The following is a 12,298-nucleotide window of genomic DNA, read 5'->3' on the forward strand; positions in this document are numbered from 1 at the left end:
CCAGAGCCCGACGCGGGGCTCGAACTCACGGAACGTGAGATCGTGACCTGAGCTGAAGTCGGACGCTCAACCGACTGAGCCACCCAGGCGCCCCCCTACTAGGACAGTTTGAATCAAAAAGTCAGATGACCAATGTTGGGGAGGACTGGTAGAAACTGGAATGCTGGTGGAAACGTACAATGGTGCAGCTGCTTTGAAAAACAGTTTGACAATTCTCCTAAATGTTACACATGGAGTTACCATATAGCCTGGCAATTTAACTCTAGCTAATTACCCAATAGTCATGAAAACTTATGTTCACACAAACACCTCATACATGAACATTCATGGCAGCATATTTATCAGAAAATGGAAAAAATCCATTTATCTACTGATGAAAAGATAAATGTAATATGGTATATTCATACAATGGAATGTTATGGGGCAATGCAAAGGAATAAAATGCTAATACATGTCATAATATTGATGAACCTTAAAAATATGACACTAAGTGAAAATCAGTCACAAAAGACTATATACTGTGTGATTTCATTTATCTGAACATTTCATATCTGGGTATTGTGGAATGTCCAGAATAGGTAAATTTGTCAAGACAGAAAGTAGATTAGGGATTGCCTGAAGATGGAGAGTAGTAGGGAGAAGGTGTGACTACTAATGGGTATGAAATGTCTTTTTTGGTGTGATGGAAATATTCTCTAGTTGATAGTGGTGATGGTTTCACAATTCTGGATATAGTAAAACCACTGAATTGTTCACTTTTTTAAAAGGGTGAATTTTGTGGTGTGTGAATTATACCTCAAAAAACTATCCTGTGAGAAAAAGATGCATGTATTATTCATTCAGAACATATTTGAGTATCTCCTGATTGTCAGGCATCTTAATAACCCCACTGTGTGACTCACCTAGAATCTTACTCTTGGTTTGTGATTTTGGGCCTAAATCAGCATGAAAATCACTTGGTTATCTTTTTAAAAAATGGAAATTTCCGAGTGTCCATACCCAGAGATTCAGCCTTAATATAACAGAGATGGGATTTGAGAATGTATATTTATAACAAGTGCCCTTAAGTATCTCTGATATAGCTACTTGGGAGGACCACATTTAGAAACAGTGCTCTGGGGGCTTCTGGGTGGCTCAGTCAGTTAAGTGTCCAACTTTTGATTTAGGCTCAGGTCATGATCTCACTGCTTGTGAGATTGAGCCCCAGGTGGGGCTCAATGCTGACAGTATGGAGCCTGCTTGGGATCCTCTCTCACTTGTTCTCTGCCCCTCGCCTGCTCACGCACATGCACAGGTGCGCTCTCTCTCTCAAAATAAATGAATAAACTTAAAAAATAAAAATAAAAACAGTGATATGGGAGAATAAAGTCTCAGTTTTACCAGCTACATTTTTATTTCCTTCTTCTCTTCTTAAAGGGACATTTTCTCCTCCTCCTCCTTCTCCTCCTCCTCCTCCTCCTCCTTCTTCTTCTTCTTCTTCTTCTTCTTCTTCTTCTTCTTCTTTTTTAAAGTTTATTTATTTTGAGAGAGAGAGAGAGAGAGAGAGAGAGAGAGAGAGAATGAGCAGGGGAGGGGCAGAGAGACAGGGAGAGAAGGAGAGAGAGAGAGAATCCAAAGCAGGATCTGTGCTGTCAGCGTGAAGCCTGATGCGGGGGAAAGGAACTTTACTTTCTGAACTGAATGTGTATAGATTAAAATAAAAACATTTTATTTTTAAAGTTTATTTATTTATTTTGAGAGAGACAGAGTGCGAGGGGAGGAAGGGCAGAGAGAGAGGAAGAGAGAGAATCCCAAGCAAGTTCTGAGCTGTCAGCCCAGAGCCTCACACAGGGCTCCATCCCATGAACCTAGAGATCATGACCTGAGTGGAAATCAGTAGTCCAAAGCTCAACCCCAGGTGCCCTGAAAACATTTTATTTTATTTTTTCATGTTTCTCAGTGTCTTTGATCAGGTCTTTTTTCAAAATTAGCTGTCCATAATGGTTTGACATTTACAGAGTAAACAAAGTTTATGCAGCAGGCTTCACTTCTTCCGTGGTGGGTTGCTTTTCTGCAGGCTTCTTCTCAGCTGCTGGTTTCTTCGTAGCTGCAGCCTTTTTCCCACCAAAGATTCTTCTGCTTCTTCACACCAACAGCCTTCTTTCCTTTCTTCCCACAGGCTTCTTGCCTAGATACCCCTTCTCATCTGATTTGGCTTCTAAGGCTACTCCTGCTTATCCATCTGGAGTTTATGATTCCTGGCCTGGTGAAGAATGGTTGTTCCAGCACATGGTCTTTGCATATGGATTTATGTTCAGCATGATACTCGGGTTATTCAGTGGATTCTTTTTTAGGACTCTGTGATGACTCTTCTTGGATGGTGCTCAGAGGGTTCTTTGGATCTCTGGGCTTTTTCAGGATTCTGCTAAGGTCTGTATTAAGCATCTTGTGCATGGGAAGGTTATAGTCACTCTTGAGAGAGGCAGCCTTATGCCAAGTGCCATACAGATCGTCTAACTGCAGAAAGCAGTTTCAGTACAAATGGAGAAACATCCCACATGCCCATGAGGAGCAAGTTTCAAAATGTTCAGTTTGCTTATATTAAGTAGATTAATTCCAGGGATGTTTCTGCAGGCCTTGATGGTACTTTTGTCTTCATTATAGATAATGCAGGATCCCCTGCATTGGATACAACAAATTTTTTTTTTTATTTTTATTTTTTACATTTTGCCCTTGCCATTTCTCATGTACAGAGAGGCATAGACCTTTTTGATCTCATTCTTGGCTTTAAGTGTCTTAAGAAGCGAAACAGCCTCCTTGGTCTTCTTGTAGCCTTCAACGTTATCTTCAACCACCGGAGGAAGTTCAGGAACTTCCTCAATACGATGATCTTTAAGGCATGAGCAGTGATGGTAAGGCTGAGGAGGCAGCCAAGGCAGAGCAGATTACGTATTGCTTGTGTTGTGTTCACTCTGTGGTGCCAGTGGTTGGTACAAACATGTGGCCCCCATGACACATATTTCTAGAAGCACCCTGGCCAGAAGAGTGAGCCCCACCACCTCAAACTCTGGGAATTCAAGCCACTGCCCTGCTAGTACCCCAAGATTCAGCACTGGTTTGATGACCGGCTAATTCACTGACAGCATAGTACTATCTGTTGTTTTTGTGCAAGTTGGTGTGAACGAAGTTCACAATATCAGGTCAAATGGGAGCCTCAAACCCAGCAGGCAAAGTATTTTCGCTCAATGACTGCCCCTTTTTAGAGTACATGGATATCAGTGGATAAGCATATGTAATGGCAGGGACAGGAGAGAGCTCTGCTCTTCTCAACCCTACAGCTCCCACCGGAAAAAAAAGAAAACAAAACATTTTAGAATATTTATTATTATATTTCTGGAGAAATAGTCTATTTCTTAGTTATCAATGGATTGAAGAAATCACAATAGATGATACTGACAGATTAGAACGTATAAAAATAAACAATGAAAATGGTAAAAAATGGTAGCTGATGAGAAAAACTTGCCTGAGTGTAGGAGACAGTGGGTTAATAGTTATAACAAAGTGATTATTCAAATTTATAAGAAAATTATTAAGATTCCAGTAGATGAATGCAGAAATAAATATGTAAAAAATTTTAAAAAATAAAAGAAGTGCAAATTAACTTCTGGATTATATTTTTATGCTTAATAAAGCAGCAAATTATTAAAATGGTTAGGTCCTATGGTTGTGGTTAAATTGGTGTGGGTTTCCATTTAGGAAAGCAGTGTGAAGTTAGTATAAAGTAGTTTGATCATGTCTCATGAGCCATAAAAATAATTATCTCCTTTGATTCCAATGATATCAGTCATGAAAATTTGTCTTAGAAACATGACTTAACAGAAACAAAAATGTGAATTTTTAGATATTCAGTTGGAAATTGAATAAATGTGAAACAAGTAAATTGTTTGATAATTCATTGTATGTCAATATAATAGACTGTTACACAAGCATGAATTATAAAGACATGCATTATGCTCATACATAAGGGAAACAATACCTAAAAAGGTGTTTGTGCTAAAAATAACAGTGGTGGAATGTTTTTAATACTATCTTTTTTTTTTTTTTTTAATGTTTGTTTATTCTTGAGACAGAGAGAGACAGAGCATGAATGGGGGAGGGTCAGAGAGAGGGAGACACAGAATCGGAAACAGGCTCCAGGCTCCGAGCTGTCAGCACAGAGCCCGACGTGGGGCTGGAACTCACGGACTGCGAGATCGTGACCTGAGCTGAAGTCGGCCGCCCAACCGACTGAGCCACCCAGGCGCCCCTGGAATGTTTTTAAAAATCCTTAATTTTTTCAACATTTTATTATGGAGATTTCCCAACATACAACAAAAAGAATTTTACAGTGAATATCCATATATCACCACTTAAATGCTGCCACTAACATGTTGTTATACTTTATCATATAGTTATATACTGTAATATTTTTATATTTATTTTTCATTAAAAATTTAAAATTCCCCCTGTTATGCATATTTTTGATTAACAGAGACATAACTTCTAAGTTTCCATTAAAAGATTTAGAACAGTTTCTTGTAAGTTTGTAAACTGGCCACCAGGTGTAGCTCTGGACCCATAGCATCCTGGGATAAGCATCTTCAAGGAAGGTTTTAGAAGGGTAACTTCCAAATTCAATCAGACTTGTTTTGTTCGTTCAGTAAGAGTACAGTAAATCTCTTTTTCATTAAGATCTAAAGTAATTTAGGTTACATATTTATTTTATTGTTCATAAAGTCTTTGCCACAATTTCTGTTACCTGGAACTTGACTTTCTGACTCCACAGCATCCAGGTCAAAAGTTTTGGGTTATGTTATTTGAATTGATTATTTTAAGACGGTTAAAATTAGTTATGGAAATGCAAATGTTCATATTTTTTTGTACAATGAAAACTCATCTGAACTATAATTTTTCTTTAGTGTGATTTATGTCCTTATCTCTTTAAACATAAACTCTGTAAGGTTTGGAACTATGTCTAGCACAATGACAGGCATGCAGTGAATATTTGTTGAATAGGTACGCAAAAAGAATAATTTGAAACATTTTTCTGAAGGCTGTTTTGAAGGAATTGGAAAATCTGTTCTTTAAGAAGTATGATTGCTCCTTTTTATTTTCTTTTAATAAAGGAGAAAATGATTAATTTTAAATATTCTTCATAGTTTAAAAATAGCTCCCAGATAGAAATAGTTTTCTGCTTTAATTGTAAAAAAGAACATTGTCATTTTTAAAGGAAAATAGAGTCTATGTTGAAATCCATTTTAAACAAAAATACTGTCTCTTCTTTTCTTCCCCTTAAAGGAATCCTCAATTTCTCTCTATGTTAGATGCCATCGACTGTCAATTTGTTTCTACACACCAGAGGATAAAATCATGGAGGCAAGAACCTAATGGTATGGTCAAATAAACTCTCAACTGGAGTAACCAGGGGGAAGGATTTTCCAATTTAAAGTCTACCCCCCCCCCGCCCCTTTTTTAAAGGAGAGAATATTTGATAAGCTGTCTATGAAACAGTAGTTGTTTTTTTTTTCTCATAAAATAAAGCTATTCAGAATAAAAGGTGTTGGGAGAATTTTAGTGTAAGTAGAGATGTCTTTCTCAAGGAATTTAATATCATGTTTTAGAATTTTTTATAGTAAGATGGAAAGATTCATCATGAATAAACATTATAGTTGTTTTGGGGCACTTGGGTGGCTTAGTCGGTTGAGTGTCCTACTTTGGCTCAGGTCATGATCTTGTGCTTCATGAGGTCGAGTCCTGCACTGGGCTGTGTTGACAGATCAGAGCCTGGAGTCTGCCTGGAATTCTGTGTCTCCCTCTTTCTCTGCCCCTCCCCTGCTCACCCTCTGTCTGTTTCAAAAATAAATAAACATTAAAAAAAAAAAAACAACCCAAAACATTATAGTTGTTTTCAGAAGGATTTTTGTTGTATAGAAAAAAGAAATATTCTAAGAAATAGGACCACAAAATTACTTAGCTCAAGAATTAAATTACTGGCAAACTTTATGTTTTGTCACTGTATTCTGCTTTTACATGTATTCTTTTAATTATACTTGACAAAGAAGAGTCATTTCATATATAGCCTGAAGGGCTGGAACTTTGAGGGTCTTTACTGTTCTTCATTTCCTTGAAAAGTAAGTAATGTCTATATTGCATACCTGTCTTGCATACCTTCTCTCCCTTCCTTTGTCTTTTCTCTCCTCTTTCCCCTCTTTTCTAACCCACACTTTTTTTTTAAACCATTACTAGTTTGTTTAGAGAAAGATTAGTTACCGCTGAAAGAATTTTACAACAGATATTTGGGGAATATAAAATACTTCTTAAACAAAGTTATACTAGGTACAGATTTAGGTCATTATCACAATGTTCTTTATAACTGCCCCCAAATATACAGATTAATATTTTAACATTTATTTGCTTTTACTTGAATATCTTGATTCATTTTTATCTAACATCAGCTCCACTTATGATAATCAGCAGATAACTTCAAATTACAATTCCTATTGCAAAGTGTATATGAAAAATGCATGCATAATTTTGATCATGATTATTGTACTTGCCTGAGTCATGGGTTGCATCATCTTCTGAAATCTGATTTATGATTCAGAAACTTTTATTTCCACTATATATTTTCAATCCCTACATAAGCATCAGGCATAGCAGATAAATATGCGATTACAATTTGGGTTAGTAGAAAAATCTGGATAATTTCTTCTGGGCTATTGTAAGAATTTTCAGCTTTTTCTTTAAATAATAAACTTTATGCCCTGCTAAATGACATTTTTTTTTCTGTTTCATAATTTTTAGAGGTTATTTTAAATTTTATTTTTTACTAGTTAATGAACTTGACAAAATCATTTTATTTTGCAAGTTGGGAAGGCATGTGGTGTGTTCTCATGTGAATTTAGCACATTCACAGTAAAAATCAGAGCCAGAGTAGCCATAGAAGACTTTGATGTTCTAGGGGAAGGAAACTTTCCCCTTCTTTTCTTCTAGGCTCTTTGGCTGGACTAATATTACATTGAAATAAGACAGATTGACTAAAAAACAAATTTAATTTTGTATGTATGGGAGCCTGACACAGGCATTAGAGGGTCAAAGATAGTATATATGCCATCTTAGGCTAAAGAGAAAAGGGTAGGCATCTGGGCTCAAAGGGAAGGAAGACAATTCATAGGAAGACAAGAAGAGCAAATGTTTGCCATGTTATGCAGTTAAGTCTTTCTGATTAAAAATTATCTCTGGTAATAGCTCTCTTCCTGATACAAGTCCCATATCTAAAATTTTTTAGGTAGTTAAGGGGGAGGTAAAAAGCTCTTCTTGAGTCTGAGAGATGCCTTGATTGCCTTCCAGTCAAATAATCCATATGCCAAAGTGGCACATTCTAGGGTGGCTTGTCCTGAACCCCATCAATATAATTAAGTAAACCTTCAGACCCTGACAGAACAATTGATTTTAAAATATACATTGGTTGTTAGTTTAATTTCCTTGCTTTCAATTTTCACCGTCTTTTTGTGTTTAAAAATTGGTGAATATGGAAATGTTATTTTGTTTCATAATTAAAGGCTATGTACAATTATCACAGTGCCCAAGATGAGGTGGGTGCTAGGCATTATGTCTACATTATCTCATGGAATCTTTACAATAACCCTATAAAGTACAAGTAGTGTTGCAGGATTTTTTACCACAATACCCAGGATTTGTTGGCTCGCTGCTTCAAAGAATAAAGAAATGAACAAAACTGAGCAGCAGGCAAAAGTTTATTAGAGTATAAGATCAGAAAGGAAGAATAGTATGAAAGTACTCTTTACAAAGAAGGGGCATTGGAAAGTGAATACCCGCAACTATAGGCAAGGGTCTTTGTTTTATACGGTTTTGGTCAGCCCCCTTTTCCCTTCCCCCTTATTCCTTCTCAGGTTCTACCCTCATTGGCTGGATAACTCTAGGTGCTGTGTTGTCCATTTCTTATTGGCTCATTTCCATTGTGTGAGGGGTAGTCTATGACCATACCATTCCTTGTGGGTCATATGTTTTATGGTCTACTTATTTTTAGTCAGGTTTTTTGTCAAATTCCTGAGGGAAAACTGAGGGGGAGTTGGTGGTGTCTGTTACATTCTTAAGAGGAACCTTATGCCTGAGGGGGTTTGCTGTGGTCAGACACTCCCAGCATTGTTCCAAAATATGTGTTTTTCCCCACCCAAGGACCTCAGGTTCTAATCTTTCCCTACTGAATCCTATCTTTTCCTACCATAGTAGTAGTATTCTTTTACAAAGGATGAAGGAAAATGAGGCACAGAGGCTAGGTTCTTAGCAAGGATCACATTTATTATCATTGAAATTATGTGTGGGGAACCAGGGTAGATACTGAAGACACTAAGAGGTATGAGTCTTTATTCTAGAAAATCTTCAGTATGGGTAACTGAGACAAGGCATATCTGAAAAAAGAAAAAAAGAGAGAGATAAGACCTTTCATTTTTTTGGCAAGTGCCATAAATCTTACAGTAATATCTCCTGGGAGAAGTGAGTCAATTTTGGGGTTGGAAAACTTATCTGAGACTATTCTAGAGACCAAAGTGAAGTGCAACTCTACTATTTTTTCATGAATCTATTTATTGCCCTTATATTCTTAAGAGTTAAAATGTATTTCCCCGTATTATTTTTTTGAAATGAGATGGAAGGATAATTTCTTTTTTCTTTTCTTTTCTTTTCTTTTCTTTTCTTTTCTTTTCTTTTCTTTTCTTTTCTTTTCTTTTCTTTTCCTTTCTTTTCTTTTCCTTTTCTTTCTTTCTTTTTTTTTTTAATTTTTAACATTTATTATTGAGAGAGCGTGAACAGGGGAGGGGCAGAGAGTGTTAAAGTCCTCATATGAGTGAAGTCATGATTTTTGTCTTTCTCTGACTAATTTCACTTAGCATAATACCCTCCAGTTCTATCCACATAGTTGCAAATGGCAAGATTTCATTCTTTTTGATTGCCGAGTAATACTCCATTGTGTATATATACCACACCTTCTTTATCCATTCATCCATCATTGGACATTTGGGCTCTTTCCATACTTCAGCTATTGTTGATAGTGCTGCTATAAACATTGGGGTGCATGTGTCCCTTCAAAACAGCAACCCTGCGTTCCTTGGATAAATACTTAGTAGTGCAATTGCTGGGTCATAGGGTAGTTCTATTTTTAGGTTTTTGAGAAACCTCCATACTGTTTTCCAGAGTGGCTGAACCAGCTTGCATTCCCACCAACAATGCAAAAGAGATCCTCTTTCTCTGCATCCTTGCCAACATCTGTTGTTGCCTTAGTTGTTCATGTTAGCCTTTCTGACAGGTGTGAGGTGGTATCTCATTGTGGTTTTGATTTGTATTTCCCTGATGATGAGTGATGTTGAGCACTTTTTCATGTGTTGGTTGGCCATCTGGATGTCTTCTTTGGAGAAGTGCCTATTCATGTCTTTTGCCCATTTCTTCACTGGGTTATTTGTTTTTTGGGTGTTGAGTTTGAAAAGTTCTTTCTAGATTTTGGATACTAACCCTTTATCTGATATGTCGTTTGCAAAAATATTCTCCCATTCTGTCGGTTGCTTTTTAGTTTTGTTGATTGTTTCCTTCGTTGTGCAGAAGCTCTTTATTTTGAGGAGGTCCCAATAGTTCATTTTTGCTTTTGTTTCCCTTGCCTCCAGAGACATGTTGAGTAAGAAGTTTCTGCGGGCAAGATCAAAGAAGTTTTTGCCTGCTTTCTTCTTGAGGATTTTGATGGCTTCCTGTCTTACATTGAGGTCTTTCATCCATTTTGAGTTTATTTTTGTGTATGGTGTAAGAAAGTGGTTCAGGTTCATTCGTCTGCATGTCTCTGTCCAGTTTTCTCAGCACCACTTGCTGAAGAGACTGTCTTTATTCCATTGGATATTCTTTCCTGCTTTGTCAAAGATTAGTTGGCCTTATGTTTGTGGGTCCATTTCTGGGTTCTCTGTTCTGTTCCATTGATCTGAGTGTCTGTTTTTGTGCCACATAATGCTTACTTTTTATTACTAAATGTGTATACATACATGGGAAAACCCAGAAGAGTAGAAATATGAGGAAATAAAATACCACATTTCAATCACTTAAATTTTTTTTTAAATTTTAGTGTTTCCATTACGTTTTTTCTGCAGATTTAAAAAATCTGTTATTTTAATGTTATATATATAATAATAATTTTTTTCAGTTTAAATCTTATAACTTTTTCATATAATTATAAAGTCTGTACAGACTTTTAAAAAATGGCCTTAAAAAGTATTCTTTTGGGGTACTTGGCTGGCCCAGTCAGAAGAACACGTGACTCTTGATCTCAAGGTTGTGAGTTCAGGCCCCACATTGGGTGCAGAGATTACTTAAAAAAATAAATTCTTTTTAAAAAATGTATTCTTTTAAGTAAATATATCATAGGTCACTTAACTTCATATTTTTGTTTTTATTTTTTCCAGTTTTTTCTGGAAGGTAGGAGGAGATAGGGTTAAGTTAGTTAGGTGGACTGGACTTAGAAGGTGGAACAGAAATCTGGATTCTGGTGCACCTGGGTGTGTGGCTTAGTCGGTTAAGCATCTGACTTGGGCTCAGGTCATGATCTCGTGATTTGTGGGTTTGAGCCCCATGTCAGGCTCTGTGCTGACAGCTCAGAGCCTGGAACCTGCTTCAGATTCTGTGTCTCCTTCTCTCTCTGCCCCTCCCCTGCTCATGCTCTGTCTCTGTCTCTCAACAATAAATAAGTGTTAAAAAAAAAAAGAGTCTGGATTCTGAACTATTAAATTAATGATTAAAATTACTCAAATTAGAAACAACTTAAAGATCAAGTCCAGGACAAGATTAACAAAAACTAAAATGCTACCCTCTGGCTCCATGGTTGATCCTTTAGTAGATCATGGCATTCTTTCCTGTGAACCCAGGTACTTTTGCCATCATAGGCTAGAGATTTAAGATAATCAGTTTTTAGGTGAAAGCCAAGGATATGAAGTTAGAGATTACAACAACCAGGTCTAATTTGTCAAAGAGAATATACAAAGATCCAGGAAACAGGAGCAGAAAGTCATAGGTAGCATCAGTAATCAGAACATAGATATTTGAACTGGGGGTAAAGATAATTTTCCTCCCAAATGTCTTACACTTAATTTGCTAAATGCAGTTTCTCTAAATGTTTTCAAGAAGTCTCTGCATTGTGATATAGTGTTAAAGGGAAAATAATAAGGTTATATGTTAGAATAATAATAATAGTAATTTTTTCTTTCTCTCAAGTTTCTAAATTTTCTGTGTTATGATTATATTTACTATTATAATTAAAATAATTTAAAAAGTATTCAAATAATTTAAGGACTATCAATTATCATAATGAATTTTAACCAAAAATTTCATGGCACATAATACATGTTTCAGATGCCTGTGTGTGAATTAGCACTGGACTTGGGGGTTAAAGGAATTGGGTTTTAGGCCAAACTGCTCCAGTACTATGTATGCTTTTTATTCCAATTCTGATGTGTATTTTTTCCCCACACCATCAAGCAGTTCTTGAACACCAGTTCAGTATCCTACATTCAACTCATTTCTGATACTGTCTACCTAGAGATAGTGTCAGATTCAACAGGTTAATGGCTCAGTTCCACAAGACTGCCCCTACTTCAGATGTCAGTCATAAGTTCAGATTGGTATCTATGCTTCTGACCAAATGACTGTAAATTAGAGGTTCCCAAGGCCCCTTCCTTAGGTTTAATTAATTTGCTAGAGTGCCTCAAGAACTCAGGAATCTAGTTTACTTAATAGAATACCAGTTTGCTGTAAAAGGATATAACTCAGGAATGGTCAGATGGAAGAGATGCATAGGATGAGGTATGTGGGAAAGTATGTGGCTACAGAGCTTCCATGCTCTCTCTGGGTGTATGACTCTCATCAAATCTCCACAAGTTCACCAGCTGGAAGCTCTCCAAACTCAATCCCTAGGTATGATTGATTAAATCATTGGCCATTGACTATCAATTCAACCTCCATTTCCTCTTCCCTTCTGAGGGATCAGGGTGGGTGGGATTGAAAGTTCCAACCATCCAGTTTCATGGTTCACCTGGCTTTTTAAAAAGTCACTACATTAACATAAACCCTGGTGTGTTTAAAAGAGATTTGTTGTGATATCAAAGCCCCATCATGGTTCTTACCATTTCGGAATTATAAGGGTTTTAGGAGCTCTGGGACAGCAACAGGGACAAAGACCAAATGTATATAATTCTTATTATAAGTGACAATGTTACACCCTGCAAGTCAC

The 12,298-nt window shown here is 36.7% G+C and overlaps 1 pseudogene; it reads right to left on the reverse strand.

Annotated features, from left to right (window-relative positions):
• Positions 1–2,009: 2,009 nt before the first annotated feature.
• Positions 2,010–12,298, reverse strand: part of LOC102959130 — a 98,969-nt pseudogene continuing 88,680 nt past the window's right edge.

This window comes from Panthera tigris, chromosome A2, assembly GCF_018350195.1.
Source record: "Panthera tigris isolate Pti1 chromosome A2, P.tigris_Pti1_mat1.1, whole genome shotgun sequence".
Taxonomy (NCBI): Eukaryota; Metazoa; Chordata; class Mammalia; order Carnivora; family Felidae; genus Panthera; species Panthera tigris.